At 32.7% G+C, this 17,619-nt stretch overlaps 1 pseudogene; it reads left to right on the top strand.

Moving 5' to 3' along the window:
- LOC131615192 (probable glutathione S-transferase) overlaps positions 1-15,191 on the top strand; it is a 38,236-nt pseudogene extending 23,045 nt beyond the window's left edge.
- The last annotated feature ends 2,428 nt before the right edge of the window (positions 15,192-17,619 follow it).

The following is a 17,619-nucleotide window of genomic DNA, read 5'->3' as shown; positions in this document are numbered from 1 at the left end:
ATTTCTGATGCTTCAAACGGAGTTCAAATCAGATATCCGAAACTCAAGCTACGCGCATTCTCGAGTTCCAACTCGGATTTGCGATTCACAACACTTCACACATCGACTACGTCCATTAATCACTTATGCGAGTCTAACATAAAGTCTACCGCAACTTTATCACTTTAACACTTGTCAAACACCGGCATCAGACGCAAAGGTTAAACACACCGACAAGTTCTCAGTCCTCAACCGTGCTGAACATCGCAACTCAACATACTTGACCATCCCTTACAACAGAAACATCTTCAAGAAGTAAAACTTCTCCCCCACTTGTAATCAAACCAATCCCTACAACAAAGCAAACAAGTACTGACAGTGTTTCACACACATGTCGCGTACTAAGGAATAAAACACTGACATCATTCAACTGTCACACAACTCAACTGACTCGACAACTTGGCCGGACGGACCGACCTGCTCTGATACCACTATTGTAACACCCCATTTCTACCCGACAAATATATATAAATCAGAGTTTTCAAAATTTCTCAATAAACAAATGAGGCGTCACATAATTAAAAAAAAACAAATCACCTCGTCGCATAAAGCGGATACATAGCACCTTTGAAACAGAATAACTTATTTTATTAAAACACAGCGGAATCGCTTAAGAATGTATTCAATAAAATATCCTCAGTTAACTTATCATTTTGTTCAACCAAGATAACACAATTAAACAACAACATCATAAATGACATAAATCGTTCCCCCCAGAGTGCTACGTATCAGAGCGACAACCGATTCGAGTAACGGCAACTAAATCTTCATACTTGAATACCTGCACGTTGCCAATATAAAGGCAACGGCGAAACAAGAGAAAAGGGTGAGATATCAAATCATATAAGTGGGCATATGATAAATTGCATGCTAGGATTCAGACATATAAAATCATCACATCACAAGTATCAATAGCTACTATACACATCATACTTCTACAGTTCATTAATCTCACATACTTTTCATCACACAACAAGTCATAATCATGTAAATAGTATCATTTAATAAATTTCAAATATTCAAGTAAGCACAAAATTCAATAGTATAATACTCAAAAGATTCAATACTACTTATCCCAAATATATACACAATCCATCATTATCACATATTCACACGTTTAACCAATTATATATCAAAACATCACCAATTTCAATTATCACATCTCATGTACACATGAAAATCACATAAATGCATATATTCAAACATCACTTAACTTCAATGTGACTCAATGCAAGATATGTGACTCTATGCATGTGGTACCCAATGTGGACCCAAAGTTCCACCGCTTCCGATTCATATAGAATCTAGCCACGCTTCAGATCCGGACAAGATCAAAGCCACCAAATGTAAACATATAGTTTACCGCTTCCGATTCACTTTAGAATCTAAGCCTCGCTTATGTTTCAAAGCAAACCACCTTTGTTTCAAGGCATCCATGATATGAATGTATGTACAATGTTAATCAAACATATGCAATTAAGATCATCTCTACCATCTTAATATTTAGCATATCACAATAATTCAACTCGATGAATTATCCACCAATTGTACACAACATTCACAACACATACATATCATTCACATATAAAAGGTCAATTAATCAATTACGATTTACAAAATCCAATTAACACTAGTAACCATACTATCTCATGTTAATTCTCATTTTGCCAATTATATATGAACATACACATTTAAAATCAAGCAATTAATCATTGAAATTAATGCTATCCAACTACCCACAGAGAATCAATATCAAAACAACACCATTGACATAATAATATATATTTCTCAACATACATATTCAATCAAAACACAATTACGGATAAATTCTCAAAATATCGTAATTTACCGACAAACCAAATAGTTAATTTAATTCCAATTTATATTCTAATCAATTAAACACATTGAAATTAATTCAACTATTAATTTAATCAACCAATTAATAATCACACTATATTAATTTAATTCACTTCTATTTCTACTCCATTTCCAATTTTTTTGCATTCTATTGCTCAAGACCATTTTTATTAAAAAGAATATCGCGCTAGCTTTCTAACGCTTCAAATGAGGACTCAAACGGAGTTACGGTTCAAAAGGTATGAATTGTTAAAGTTTCAACAAAAAAAAAACAAACACCGACATCATACACTAACAACTCTAAACATGTCAAAATTACTCAAAACAAACAAAAGTATGACTCTTAGTAATTCAAAACAACTCTAACAACTTTATTGTCAACTCTAACAACTCTATTGACAACTTTAATAACTCTATTGACAACCCTATTAGCAACTCTAACAACTCTATTCAAATTAAAATAATTTAAATTAGCTTATTAATCTAATTATTTATCTCTAATTCCAAAACTCCTAAAATTATTACAAATAATATTAATTCCAATTCCATTATATTCTATTCCTACAATGTGTGTGTCAATTTCTATCACAGAACCAATATTTATTTATAAAGAATATTTAAATTAAAACTCAATTTTGGTTGATTAGTAAAATATCACAATTTCAACAAAATAACACCACCACGTTAATCTACTAATTAAACTTAGATACCACGTAAATTTCCATCAAATTCCAGACAACTAATTATACCGCTTAATTCGGCTATTTCGATCAAACGGGACCGTTTTACTTCTATGTTAATGCTATTGTTACTAGCCTAGTGTTTTTATTCTCAGCATGCTGTTATTGGTTACTTCTATTTATGATCCTATTTCTAGTGTTCAATTGTGCTTCATCTCATAAACATGTTTCATTTCCACTTCTACTTTGTTATACTATTATATTGTTCCTTAAGTACCAACATGAAAGACATGGAAACAGAACAATATAATGGAATAGTAAACAAAACGTACAACACACAATGAAAAGCTGAAAACGAAAATGCATAATAATTTAAGTGGGTGTTTCATCAATATATCACACCATTATATATGTCTCTTTAATTTATGTTTCATTTCTATCATGTGATGTCATTATATAATATTTTAAATAAATAACCATATGCAATCATGAACAGAAACAGAGCACATGTTAGAAACTACAACGAAAACAAATGAACAGAAAAGAAACAATTAAGCACTCAAAGAAAATAGTATAAAAAAATGCAATTGTTAGAGGCTTAATGGGGTGTGCCCGTCAACGGGTTTCTTGCTGGCCGTGTCTCAGGCACTCGTTGTCGGAGGTCGTGGCTTTATTTTTTTTCTTTTCAAATTCAACGAACAGCAACATGAATATAACAGTCTCATAATTTCCAGCACCATTTTAACACAGCAAATGCAATAACTTAATCCCCTAATCCCCAACATACAAGATTTCATAAGCCCCATTATAGGAAGAGAACCCCACCCTTACCTTATCAATGGAAGCATTCAATGGGTCTCTAATTGCATCTTCAATTGACACCATAGATGAAAAATCTTCAAGCCCCTTCTTCTTCTCCATAGTCTTGCCTCTTTCTCCTCTATTCTTGTTCTCTTCATTATGACCACTCTCCTCTTCCAATTCTCTAAAACCCTAATATAAAACCAATTGGGCTTAGTGTTTAAATCCTCTCTTTATTTAATATCCTCCAAAATCAATTTAGGCCCAATAAGAGATATAACTCAAATAATTAATTATATCACTTATAATAATAATTCCTTCAATATAATAATTCCGACTTATAAATAATATTATTCTTAATATTAATTTCCGACTATCCGACTTCAATTTATATAATTCCAAATACGCCCTTAAATAACACCAACAATCCAAATTCGACTAAATCAAATATTTAAATCCTCCATTAATTTAATTAACCAATTTAATTAAATTCGGGGTGTTACAACTCTCCCCCACTTAAAATATTTTCGTCCTCGAAAATCCGCTCAACACCATCCAAACACAAACCTCGTATCCAAATCTCTATTCTCCAAATCACGCTTGGTAACACTTCGATCACTACCTCTTCGTCACAACAACGATTCTCATGAACAAAACACATTATAGTTCTTACAATTTATTCAATAATCAACGACTCAATGCAGTATCCTTGCGCATCACACTTATTCCAACAGTCCATCAATCCAAATATCAAGATAACTCATCTTTACCGACTTCTGGCATATAGTTTCTTACTCCCTCAAGCCTTATAACAACAGTGTCACCTAAGGCTTCCGCTGATCAACTCTGATAATTCTCTTTTAAGTCACCATTCTCGATAAAATTCCGTCCACTTATATGGTTCACAAATTCTCGATCCAATACAAACTTTCTTCAATACTCATCCTCACATCGTTGTTTACTTGATAATTCCAATCTTTCACTTTGTGACACTCGCTTGCATAAAACGTACTACACCGATTGTTGATCTCATCTAATTCTAACTCAACCATCCCTCTTACCAAGCTACACAAGCTAATGGGCGACTATCTTCACGATAAAATATAGATATTCTTTCTACACTATTAAGACAACAAGACAAATCTATAACGTCCAACACGAGTTTCGTCTACCATTAACAATAGATTGAGGGTGATCAGTTCCCCAATTTGCCAATTAGTATCCGACAACCTTAGTGGAGTATAAATCGTTGTTACATCAAAATAACGTCCTTTCCGAATTTCCACTTAAATCCATTAACACGACGTAATCCAATGATTCACTTTATGTTTTTACAATTCCTACAACATCTTACCTTATCAATCGATCTTGTCAATGAGACACCGACGTCCAAACATAATAAAAAAGTCTAATTCACAATCACTTAGCATCACACAATTTTTTTTTCTGAACCGAAGTCATCCTCACGATAAACTGGCGATAGAAATTCCATACAGTCTTTTTATACACACCGCCACTTTTGGCATCCCAAATACGACTTCTATCATCCCTAAGTCTGAATTTTTCTTCACTACTACTTCACTCTTCCTTAAAAGTCATCAGTACTCAAATCATCTGCAATACCGAACATCTCGTTCTCTCATCTTAATCATCAACAACAAGTTCTGCTTAACTTCGCTTCAGACATTTGCGGTTATAACCATTCTTATTCAACAGGATTACACATTTCCATAAGGTAGAATACAACTTCACCTCTTCGTAGGCTCAAACGGTACGTCCAACTGATACTCGAAACCCAAGATACAAATCTCTAACGTTATTCGAATTGTAAACATCAACGTCAAGCATCGACAATTTTTATGTTATCTCCCAAACTCCTCAAATAACTTCGACGACAAACTACACCCCATCCCAACATCATCACGTCAAAATCAACTCTATTACGGTTGCGGAAATCATTCTTATAATACACTTCATCTCGTTATATTTCTGATGCTTCAAACGGAGTTCAAATCAGATATCCGAAACTCAAGCTACGCGCATTCTCGAGTTCCAACTCGGATTTGCGATTCACAACACTTCACACATCGACTACGTCCATTAATCACTTATGCGAGTCTAACATAAAGTCTACCGCAACTTTATCACTTTAACACTTGTCAAACACCGGCATCAGACGCAAAGGTTAAACACACCGACAAGTTCTCAGTCCTCAACCGTGCTGAACATCGCAACTCAACATACTTGACCATCCCTTACAACAGAAACATCTTCAAGAAGTAAAACTTCTCCCCCACTTGTAATCAAACCAATCCCTACAACAAAGCAAACAAGTACTGACAGTGTTTCACACACATGTCGCGTACTAAGGAATAAAACACTGACATCATTCAACTGTCACACAACTCAACTGACTCGACAACTTGGCCGGACGGACCGACCTGCTCTGATACCACTATTGTAACACCCCATTTCTACCCGACAAATATATATAAATCAGAGTTTTCAAAATTTCTCAATAAACAAATGAGGCGTCACATAATTAAAAAAAAACAAATCACCTCGTCGCATAAAGCGGATACATAGCACCTTTGAAACAGAATAACTTATTTTATTAAAACACAGCGGAATCGCTTAAGAATGTATTCAATAAAATATCCTCAGTTAACTTATCATTTTGTTCAACCAAGATAACACAATTAAACAACAACATCATAAATGACATAAATCGTTCCCCCCAGAGTGCTACGTATCAGAGCGACAACCGATTCGAGTAACGGCAACTAAATCTTCATACTTGAATACCTGCACGTTGCCAATATAAAGGCAACGGCGAAACAAGAGAAAAGGGTGAGATATCAAATCATATAAGTGGGCATATGATAAATTGCATGCTAGGATTCAGACATATAAAATCATCACATCACAAGTATCAATAGCTACTATACACATCATACTTCTACAGTTCATTAATCTCACATACTTTTCATCACACAACAAGTCATAATCATGTAAATAGTATCATTTAATAAATTTCAAATATTCAAGTAAGCACAAAATTCAATAGTATAATACTCAAAAGATTCAATACTACTTATCCCAAATATATACACAATCCATCATTATCACATATTCACACGTTTAACCAATTATATATCAAAACATCACCAATTTCAATTATCACATCTCATGTACACATGAAAATCACATAAATGCATATATTCAAACATCACTTAACTTCAATGTGACTCAATGCAAGATATGTGACTCTATGCATGTGGTACCCAATGTGGACCCAAAGTTCCACCGCTTCCGATTCATATAGAATCTAGCCACGCTTCAGATCCGGACAAGATCAAAGCCACCAAATGTAAACATATAGTTTACCGCTTCCGATTCACTTTAGAATCTAAGCCTCGCTTATGTTTCAAAGCAAACCACCTTTGTTTCAAGGCATCCATGATATGAATGTATGTACAATGTTAATCAAACATATGCAATTAAGATCATCTCTACCATCTTAATATTTAGCATATCACAATAATTCAACTCGATGAATTATCCACCAATTGTACACAACATTCACAACACATACATATCATTCACATATAAAAGGTCAATTAATCAATTACGATTTACAAAATCCAATTAACACTAGTAACCATACTATCTCATGTTAATTCTCATTTTGCCAATTATATATGAACATACACATTTAAAATCAAGCAATTAATCATTGAAATTAATGCTATCCAACTACCCACAGAGAATCAATATCAAAACAACACCATTGACATAATAATATATATTTCTCAACATACATATTCAATCAAAACACAATTACGGATAAATTCTCAAAATATCGTAATTTACCGACAAACCAAATAGTTAATTTAATTCCAATTTATATTCTAATCAATTAAACACATTGAAATTAATTCAACTATTAATTTAATCAACCAATTAATAATCACACTATATTAATTTAATTCACTTCTATTTCTACTCCATTTCCAATTTTTTTGCATTCTATTGCTCAAGACCATTTTTATTAAAAAGAATATCGCGCTAGCTTTCTAACGCTTCAAATGAGGACTCAAACGGAGTTACGGTTCAAAAGGTATGAATTGTTAAAGTTTCAACAAAAAAAAAACAAACACCGACATCATACACTAACAACTCTAAACATGTCAAAATTACTCAAAACAAACAAAAGTATGACTCTTAGTAATTCAAAACAACTCTAACAACTTTATTGTCAACTCTAACAACTCTATTGACAACTTTAATAACTCTATTGACAACCCTATTAGCAACTCTAACAACTCTATTCAAATTAAAATAATTTAAATTAGCTTATTAATCTAATTATTTATCTCTAATTCCAAAACTCCTAAAATTATTACAAATAATATTAATTCCAATTCCATTATATTCTATTCCTACAATGTGTGTGTCAATTTCTATCACAGAACCAATATTTATTTATAAAGAATATTTAAATTAAAACTCAATTTTGGTTGATTAGTAAAATATCACAATTTCAACAAAATAACACCACCACGTTAATCTACTAATTAAACTTAGATACCACGTAAATTTCCATCAAATTCCAGACAACTAATTATACCGCTTAATTCGGCTATTTCGATCAAACGGGACCGTTTTACTTCTATGTTAATGCTATTGTTACTAGCCTAGTGTTTTTATTCTCAGCATGCTGTTATTGGTTACTTCTATTTATGATCCTATTTCTAGTGTTCAATTGTGCTTCATCTCATAAACATGTTTCATTTCCACTTCTACTTTGTTATACTATTATATTGTTCCTTAAGTACCAACATGAAAGACATGGAAACAGAACAATATAATGGAATAGTAAACAAAACGTACAACACACAATGAAAAGCTGAAAACGAAAATGCATAATAATTTAAGTGGGTGTTTCATCAATATATCACACCATTATATATGTCTCTTTAATTTATGTTTCATTTCTATCATGTGATGTCATTATATAATATTTTAAATAAATAACCATATGCAATCATGAACAGAAACAGAGCACATGTTAGAAACTACAACGAAAACAAATGAACAGAAAAGAAACAATTAAGCACTCAAAGAAAATAGTATAAAAAAATGCAATTGTTAGAGGCTTAATGGGGTGTGCCCGTCAACGGGTTTCTTGCTGGCCGTGTCTCAGGCACTCGTTGTCGGAGGTCGTGGCTTTATTTTTTTTCTTTTCAAATTCAACGAACAACAACATGAATATAACAGTCTCATAATTTCCAGCACCATTTTAACACAGCAAATGCAATAACTTAATCCCCTAATCCCCAACATACAAGATTTCATAAGCCCCATTATAGGAAGAGAACCCCACCCTTACCTTATCAATGGAAGCATTCAATGGGTCTCTAATTGCATCTTCAATTGACACCATAGATGAAAAATCTTCAAGCCCCTTCTTCTTCTCCATAGTCTTGCCTCTTTCTCCTCTATTCTTGTTCTCTTCATTATGACCACTCTCCTCTTCCAATTCTCTAAAACCCTAATATAAAACCAATTGGGCTTAGTGTTTAAATCCTCTCTTTATTTAATATCCTCCAAAATCAATTTAGGCCCAATAAGAGATATAACTCAAATAATTAATTATATCACTTATAATAATAATTCCTTCAATATAATAATTCCGACTTATAAATAATATTATTCTTAATATTAATTTCCGACTATCCGACTTCAATTTATATAATTCCAAATACGCCCTTAAATAACACCAACAATCCAAATTCGACTAAATCAAATATTTAAATCCTCCATTAATTTAATTAACCAATTTAATTAAATTCGGGGTGTTACAACTCTCCCCCACTTAAAATATTTTCGTCCTCGAAAATCCGCTCAACACCATCCAAACACAAACCTCGTATCCAAATCTCTATTCTCCAAATCACGCTTGGTAACACTTCGATCACTACCTCTTCGTCACAACAACGATTCTCATGAACAAAACACATTATAGTTCTTACAATTTATTCAATAATCAACGACTCAATGCAGTATCCTTGCGCATCACACTTATTCCAACAGTCCATCAATCCAAATATCAAGATAACTCATCTTTACCGACTTCTGGCATATAGTTTCTTACTCCCTCAAGCCTTATAACAACAGTGTCACCTAAGGCTTCCGCTGATCAACTCTGATAATTCTCTTTTAAGTCACCATTCTCGATAAAATTCCGTCCACTTATATGGTTCACAAATTCTCGATCCAATACAAACTTTCTTCAATACTCATCCTCACATCGTTGTTTACTTGATAATTCCAATCTTTCACTTTGTGACACTCGCTTGCATAAAGCGTACTACACCGATTGTTGATCTCATCTAATTCTAACTCAACCATCCCTCTTACCAAGCTACACAAGCTAATGGGCGACTATCTTCACGATAAAATATAGATATTCTTTCTACACTATTAAGACAACAAGACAAATCTATAACGTCCAACACGAGTTTCGTCTACCATTAACAATAGATTGAGGGTGATCAGTTCCCCAATTTGCCAATTAGTATCCGACAACCTTAGTGGAGTATAAATCGTTGTTACATCAAAATAACGTCCTTTCCGAATTTCCACTTAAATCCATTAACACGACGTAATCCAATGATTCACTTTATGTTTTTACAATTCCTACAACATCTTACCTTATCAATCGATCTTGTCAATGAGACACCGACGTCCAAACATAATAAAAAAGTCTAATTCACAATCACTTAGCATCACACAATTTTTTTTTCTGAACCGAAGTCATCCTCACGATAAACTGGCGATAGAAATTCCATACAGTCTTTTTATACACACCGCCACTTTTGGCATCCCAAATACGACTTCTATCATCCCTAAGTCTGAATTTTTCTTCACTACTACTTCACTCTTCCTTAAAAGTCATCAGTACTCAAATCATCTGCAATACCGAACATCTCGTTCTCTCATCTTAATCATCAACAACAAGTTCTGCTTAACTTCGCTTCAGACATTTGCGGTTATAACCATTCTTATTCAACAGGATTACACATTTCCATAAGGTAGAATACAACTTCACCTCTTCGTAGGCTCAAACGGTACGTCCAACTGATACTCGAAACCCAAGATACAAATCTCTAACGTTATTCGAATTGTAAACATCAACGTCAAGCATCGACAATTTTTATGTTATCTCCCAAACTCCTCAAATAACTTCGACGACAAACTACACCCCATCCCAACATCATCACGTCAAAATCAACTCTATTACGGTTGCGGAAATCATTCTTATAATACACTTCATCTCGTTATATTTCTGATGCTTCAAACGGAGTTCAAATCAGATATCCGAAACTCAAGCTACGCGCATTCTCGAGTTCCAACTCGGATTTGCGATTCACAACACTTCACACATCGACTACGTCCATTAATCACTTATGCGAGTCTAACATAAAGTCTACCGCAACTTTATCACTTTAACACTTGTCAAACACCGGCATCAGACGCAAAGGTTAAACACACCGACAAGTTCTCAGTCCTCAACCGTGCTGAACATCGCAACTCAACATACTTGACCATCCCTTACAACAGAAACATCTTCAAGAAGTAAAACTTCTCCCCCACTTGTAATCAAACCAATCCCTACAACAAAGCAAACAAGTACTGACAGTGTTTCACACACATGTCGCGTACTAAGGAATAAAACACTGACATCATTCAACTGTCACACAACTCAACTGACTCGACAACTTGGCCGGACGGACCGACCTGCTCTGATACCACTATTGTAACACCCCATTTCTACCCGACAAATATATATAAATCAGAGTTTTCAAAATTTCTCAATAAACAAATGAGGCGTCACATAATTAAAAAAAAACAAATCACCTCGTCGCATAAAGCGGATACATAGCACCTTTGAAACAGAATAACTTATTTTATTAAAACACAGCGGAATCGCTTAAGAATGTATTCAATAAAATATCCTCAGTTAACTTATCATTTTGTTCAACCAAGATAACACAATTAAACAACAACATCATAAATGACATAAATCGTTCCCCCCAGAGTGCTACGTATCAGAGCGACAACCGATTCGAGTAACGGCAACTAAATCTTCATACTTGAATACCTGCACGTTGCCAATATAAAGGCAACGGCGAAACAAGAGAAAAGGGTGAGATATCAAATCATATAAGTGGGCATATGATAAATTGCATGCTAGGATTCAGACATATAAAATCATCACATCACAAGTATCAATAGCTACTATACACATCATACTTCTACAGTTCATTAATCTCACATACTTTTCATCACACAACAAGTCATAATCATGTAAATAGTATCATTTAATAAATTTCAAATATTCAAGTAAGCACAAAATTCAATAGTATAATACTCAAAAGATTCAATACTACTTATCCCAAATATATACACAATCCATCATTATCACATATTCACACGTTTAACCAATTATATATCAAAACATCACCAATTTCAATTATCACATCTCATGTACACATGAAAATCACATAAATGCATATATTCAAACATCACTTAACTTCAATGTGACTCAATGCAAGATATGTGACTCTATGCATGTGGTACCCAATGTGGACCCAAAGTTCCACCGCTTCCGATTCATATAGAATCTAGCCACGCTTCAGATCCGGACAAGATCAAAGCCACCAAATGTAAACATATAGTTTACCGCTTCCGATTCACTTTAGAATCTAAGCCTCGCTTATGTTTCAAAGCAAACCACCTTTGTTTCAAGGCATCCATGATATGAATGTATGTACAATGTTAATCAAACATATGCAATTAAGATCATCTCTACCATCTTAATATTTAGCATATCACAATAATTCAACTCGATGAATTATCCACCAATTGTACACAACATTCACAACACATACATATCATTCACATATAAAAGGTCAATTAATCAATTACGATTTACAAAATCCAATTAACACTAGTAACCATACTATCTCATGTTAATTCTCATTTTGCCAATTATATATGAACATACACATTTAAAATCAAGCAATTAATCATTGAAATTAATGCTATCCAACTACCCACAGAGAATCAATATCAAAACAACACCATTGACATAATAATATATATTTCTCAACATACATATTCAATCAAAACACAATTACGGATAAATTCTCAAAATATCGTAATTTACCGACAAACCAAATAGTTAATTTAATTCCAATTTATATTCTAATCAATTAAACACATTGAAATTAATTCAACTATTAATTTAATCAACCAATTAATAATCACACTATATTAATTTAATTCACTTCTATTTCTACTCCATTTCCAATTTTTTTGCATTCTATTGCTCAAGACCATTTTTATTAAAAAGAATATCGCGCTAGCTTTCTAACGCTTCAAATGAGGACTCAAACGGAGTTACGGTTCAAAAGGTATGAATTGTTAAAGTTTCAACAAAAAAAAAACAAACACCGACATCATACACTAACAACTCTAAACATGTCAAAATTACTCAAAACAAACAAAAGTATGACTCTTAGTAATTCAAAACAACTCTAACAACTTTATTGTCAACTCTAACAACTCTATTGACAACTTTAATAACTCTATTGACAACCCTATTAGCAACTCTAACAACTCTATTCAAATTAAAATAATTTAAATTAGCTTATTAATCTAATTATTTATCTCTAATTCCAAAACTCCTAAAATTATTACAAATAATATTAATTCCAATTCCATTATATTCTATTCCTACAATGTGTGTGTCAATTTCTATCACAGAACCAATATTTATTTATAAAGAATATTTAAATTAAAACTCAATTTTGGTTGATTAGTAAAATATCACAATTTCAACAAAATAACACCACCACGTTAATCTACTAATTAAACTTAGATACCACGTAAATTTCCATCAAATTCCAGACAACTAATTATACCGCTTAATTCGGCTATTTCGATCAAACGGGACCGTTTTACTTCTATGTTAATGCTATTGTTACTAGCCTAGTGTTTTTATTCTCAGCATGCTGTTATTGGTTACTTCTATTTATGATCCTATTTCTAGTGTTCAATTGTGCTTCATCTCATAAACATGTTTCATTTCCACTTCTACTTTGTTATACTATTATATTGTTCCTTAAGTACCAACATGAAAGACATGGAAACAGAACAATATAATGGAATAGTAAACAAAACGTACAACACACAATGAAAAGCTGAAAACGAAAATGCATAATAATTTAAGTGGGTGTTTCATCAATATATCACACCATTATATATGTCTCTTTAATTTATGTTTCATTTCTATCATGTGATGTCATTATATAATATTTTAAATAAATAACCATATGCAATCATGAACAGAAACAGAGCACATGTTAGAAACTACAACGAAAACAAATGAACAGAAAAGAAACAATTAAGCACTCAAAGAAAATAGTATAAAAAAATGCAATTGTTAGAGGCTTAATGGGGTGTGCCCGTCAACGGGTTTCTTGCTGGCCGTGTCTCAGGCACTCGTTGTCGGAGGTCGTGGCTTTATTTTTTTTCTTTTCAAATTCAACGAACAACAACATGAATATAACAGTCTCATAATTTCCAGCACCATTTTAACACAGCAAATGCAATAACTTAATCCCCTAATCCCCAACATACAAGATTTCATAAGCCCCATTATAGGAAGAGAACCCCACCCTTACCTTATCAATGGAAGCATTCAATGGGTCTCTAATTGCATCTTCAATTGACACCATAGATGAAAAATCTTCAAGCCCCTTCTTCTTCTCCATAGTCTTGCCTCTTTCTCCTCTATTCTTGTTCTCTTCATTATGACCACTCTCCTCTTCCAATTCTCTAAAACCCTAATATAAAACCAATTGGGCTTAGTGTTTAAATCCTCTCTTTATTTAATATCCTCCAAAATCAATTTAGGCCCAATAAGAGATATAACTCAAATAATTAATTATATCACTTATAATAATAATTCCTTCAATATAATAATTCCGACTTATAAATAATATTATTCTTAATATTAATTTCCGACTATCCGACTTCAATTTATATAATTCCAAATACGCCCTTAAATAACACCAACAATCCAAATTCGACTAAATCAAATATTTAAATCCTCCATTAATTTAATTAACCAATTTAATTAAATTCGGGGTGTTACAGCTGCTGTGTTCATAGCTTTTTGGATCCCTTTGATTCAAGATGTATCAGGGTTGCAATTGTTTACTGCTGAAAAGTTTCCAAAGCTTTATAAATGGAGTCAAGAATTTCTTAACCATCCTGTTGTGAACAAAAGTTTTTCTCCTAGAGAACATCTTTTTGATTTATTTAAAGGTCGCTATGAAAGCCTTTTTAATGCCTCAAAAGGTGAGTTTCACAGCATATTTCATTGGAACTTTTCGGGTGCCGGTTACTTTTCCTGTTTCTGCAAAATTTGTCTATTATGTGATCACTTATATATTTTATTTTACTGGTCAATTGGCTATGTACCACTTCAACTGACACAGACAACCTTGTTGTGTGCGACACATCTAAAACCGTAAAGGTCTATTCTATAACATAGCTTCAAACTTAGTATTCCTGGAGAGCAATCATAAAGATTTATGTTGCGCATGAAAGATCATGCTCCCTGACAGGAAAATCTTAAAAGCTTAACTTAACTGAGCAGGTAGATTTACATATAACTTATCTGATGATCTTTCAAGTTTTATTGACTGGAGTCTAACTAATTATGAATCGGTTTTGTAGTTTCTTGTAGCCTATTTTTTGTCACTAATCCCCTCTTTGTTTTTGTTTATGAGTTCAGATATTTGGCAGATACTTCTTGAGACTTCCTTCCCTTGTTCAAACAATTCTGATTTTACGACCTTTTTGGCGCCAATATTGAATTATGCACAAATATGTTGATCCAGACGTGTTCATTGGTTTATGAAAAAAATTGAAATATCAAATTGAAATATTTGTTGGATCATGGTTCTCATTTAGGTGTACTCTTAAGTGGCTATTAACTAATTTTTGAGGAATGGAGAAAGTGGTATGTCATGGTTTATTTACAAACTTTTGGTTTGACGATAGTGGGCAGATCTAAGTTGATGACTATTCAATTTAGATATTGACTTGGATAAGAGATATGCTTATTTGGGAGTTTGAGTTTGAGGAGACAATGACTCTATTTAAAATGGTTAATATTAGAATTCGAGTTTAACTTAACTCATTCATACAAAATTAGTTAATATGACGATACAACAAAACCAATGAACACGTCAAGGAGAAACTTACCACCTTCGACGATTGATAATAGTAAGGTTATTCTAAATTTTCTTTTACTTAATTTCCCTCCTGCATACCAGGTGATTACCACTTTTCTGCCATTAAATTTTAAATTTCACTAGTATGTGTCATTTCTTATGCAGATTGTTGACTTGACTCAATCATATCACACAGAAGCTTCATGAATAATGCCTTCATAGAGCATAGTGTAGTTGGAATCAGATCAAGAATAAACTCAAACGTTCTTTTAAAGGTTTGGTGTAACCATTCTACTAAGTACAAGATATGACAGGTGATAATAATAACTTTAATCTTACAAAGTTTAAATGTTTTAGAATGAACAACTTAAGATTGAATTTCTAAGACCTGAATTGTACTCAACAGGTTCATTATTTGAGATTGTGAAAAGCTGTTAATCTGCTTCGGTTACATTTATTTTTCAGAAATTAGATATTTTTGTATATAACATATAGTATAAATTAGAATTTAGAAATTGATAATTTGGTACTAACTAGACTATTTACATTTATCTTGTTATATGTTTGCGCGGTGATTTTTGTAAAAAGTATACTGAAAAATTGTTATTGCCATAGTAATTGATTTGACTTACCTTTTTTTTTTTACTATTCAGGATGACCCAAACCTGTTTCAACAAGTGTGCTGACAATAAGTAAGAAAAAGCTCATTTTTTTCAGTTTTAGCAAGTGTTTAAGAAATTGTTATGTTTGATATGTTTTGAAGGTCTTCCGGTGAATTTGGAGACTAGTTTCTTGTTCACTCGAAGGTTTAGTTGTTGTGAATTATATAATAATATGTTTGTCATGTTATGTTCTCAGGTACAAGGAGTATGAGCTAAATATGGGTGAAAATAGTTGCATTGATCGATGTGTTTCCAAATACTGGCATGTAAGATGTTCCTTATGTTTTTGTTTGGATTGAATGTGTCACTAGCAAGTTTGTCTCTGTGCGTGTCTATTTCAGCTATTTAGTAGTATCTATTTTTTTTGCAAGTCCAGTAATTGATTGTTCGTTTCTAATGCTAAGTCAGTTTTTCAGATGTTTAAGAATGATCTCTTAGTTGGGTTTACTATCTGTTAAAAATGCATGCTCTTTTTGAAATTTCTACTATTTATTGCCTTAATTGTGTAATACAATGCAAAGCAATGGATCATAGAAGTTGTGAATCTGAATATGGCTTTTGAAGATGCAAAATCTTAGTTGGGTTTATCATCTCTTAAATAATGTACTCTTTGTTTTTACTATTTATTGATTTGATTGTGTGCTGCAATGCAAAGAAACAAAATCATAGAAGTTCTGATAATCTGAGTATGTTTTTTACATATGAATTCATGGAAACTGCGCAGGTTGACAACCATAATGATTGTCTTGTTGTCTAAAGCAGAGTTTTTTTTTGGTTTTGCTAGGTGACTAATCGTATTGGTCAGCTGCTTTGGTACTGGGAAGCCTCGATGATCCAAGTGTATTATATCAGTGTTTTATTTTGCGGTTTGATTTGCCTGAGCTAGGACTGCAATATTAGTAGTTGCAGCCTGAGGAGATTTAATATTTTGCAAGATCTTTATTTTTTTCATGACTATATTGAGGTCAAGCTATTTTGTTAAGAAAGAGTTTGAATACTTATGAGCTGGATGTAGCTCATAAGTATTACTACTATTTTGTGATTTTATTTCAAACCTACAGTTGTAAGTTTAATTTTGGAAGTTTTTAATTTTATATGACTTTTTGGTACATTAAATACGAAGATATGAAGAAATGTGATAACTAGAATAGGGTGTAATGTAGCATATGAAATAGGGTGTAAATGAAATTAAATATTATATATTTTTTTACTTATAAAGGGTGTAAATTATATTTAAAAAGGGTGTAGCTAAGAATGTACTAACAC

The sequence above is a fragment of the Vicia villosa genome, linkage group LG6 (genome assembly GCF_029867415.1).
Source record: "Vicia villosa cultivar HV-30 ecotype Madison, WI linkage group LG6, Vvil1.0, whole genome shotgun sequence".
Taxonomy (NCBI): domain Eukaryota; kingdom Viridiplantae; phylum Streptophyta; class Magnoliopsida; order Fabales; family Fabaceae; genus Vicia; species Vicia villosa.
This window is presented reverse-complemented; position numbering and strand designations above follow the sequence as displayed.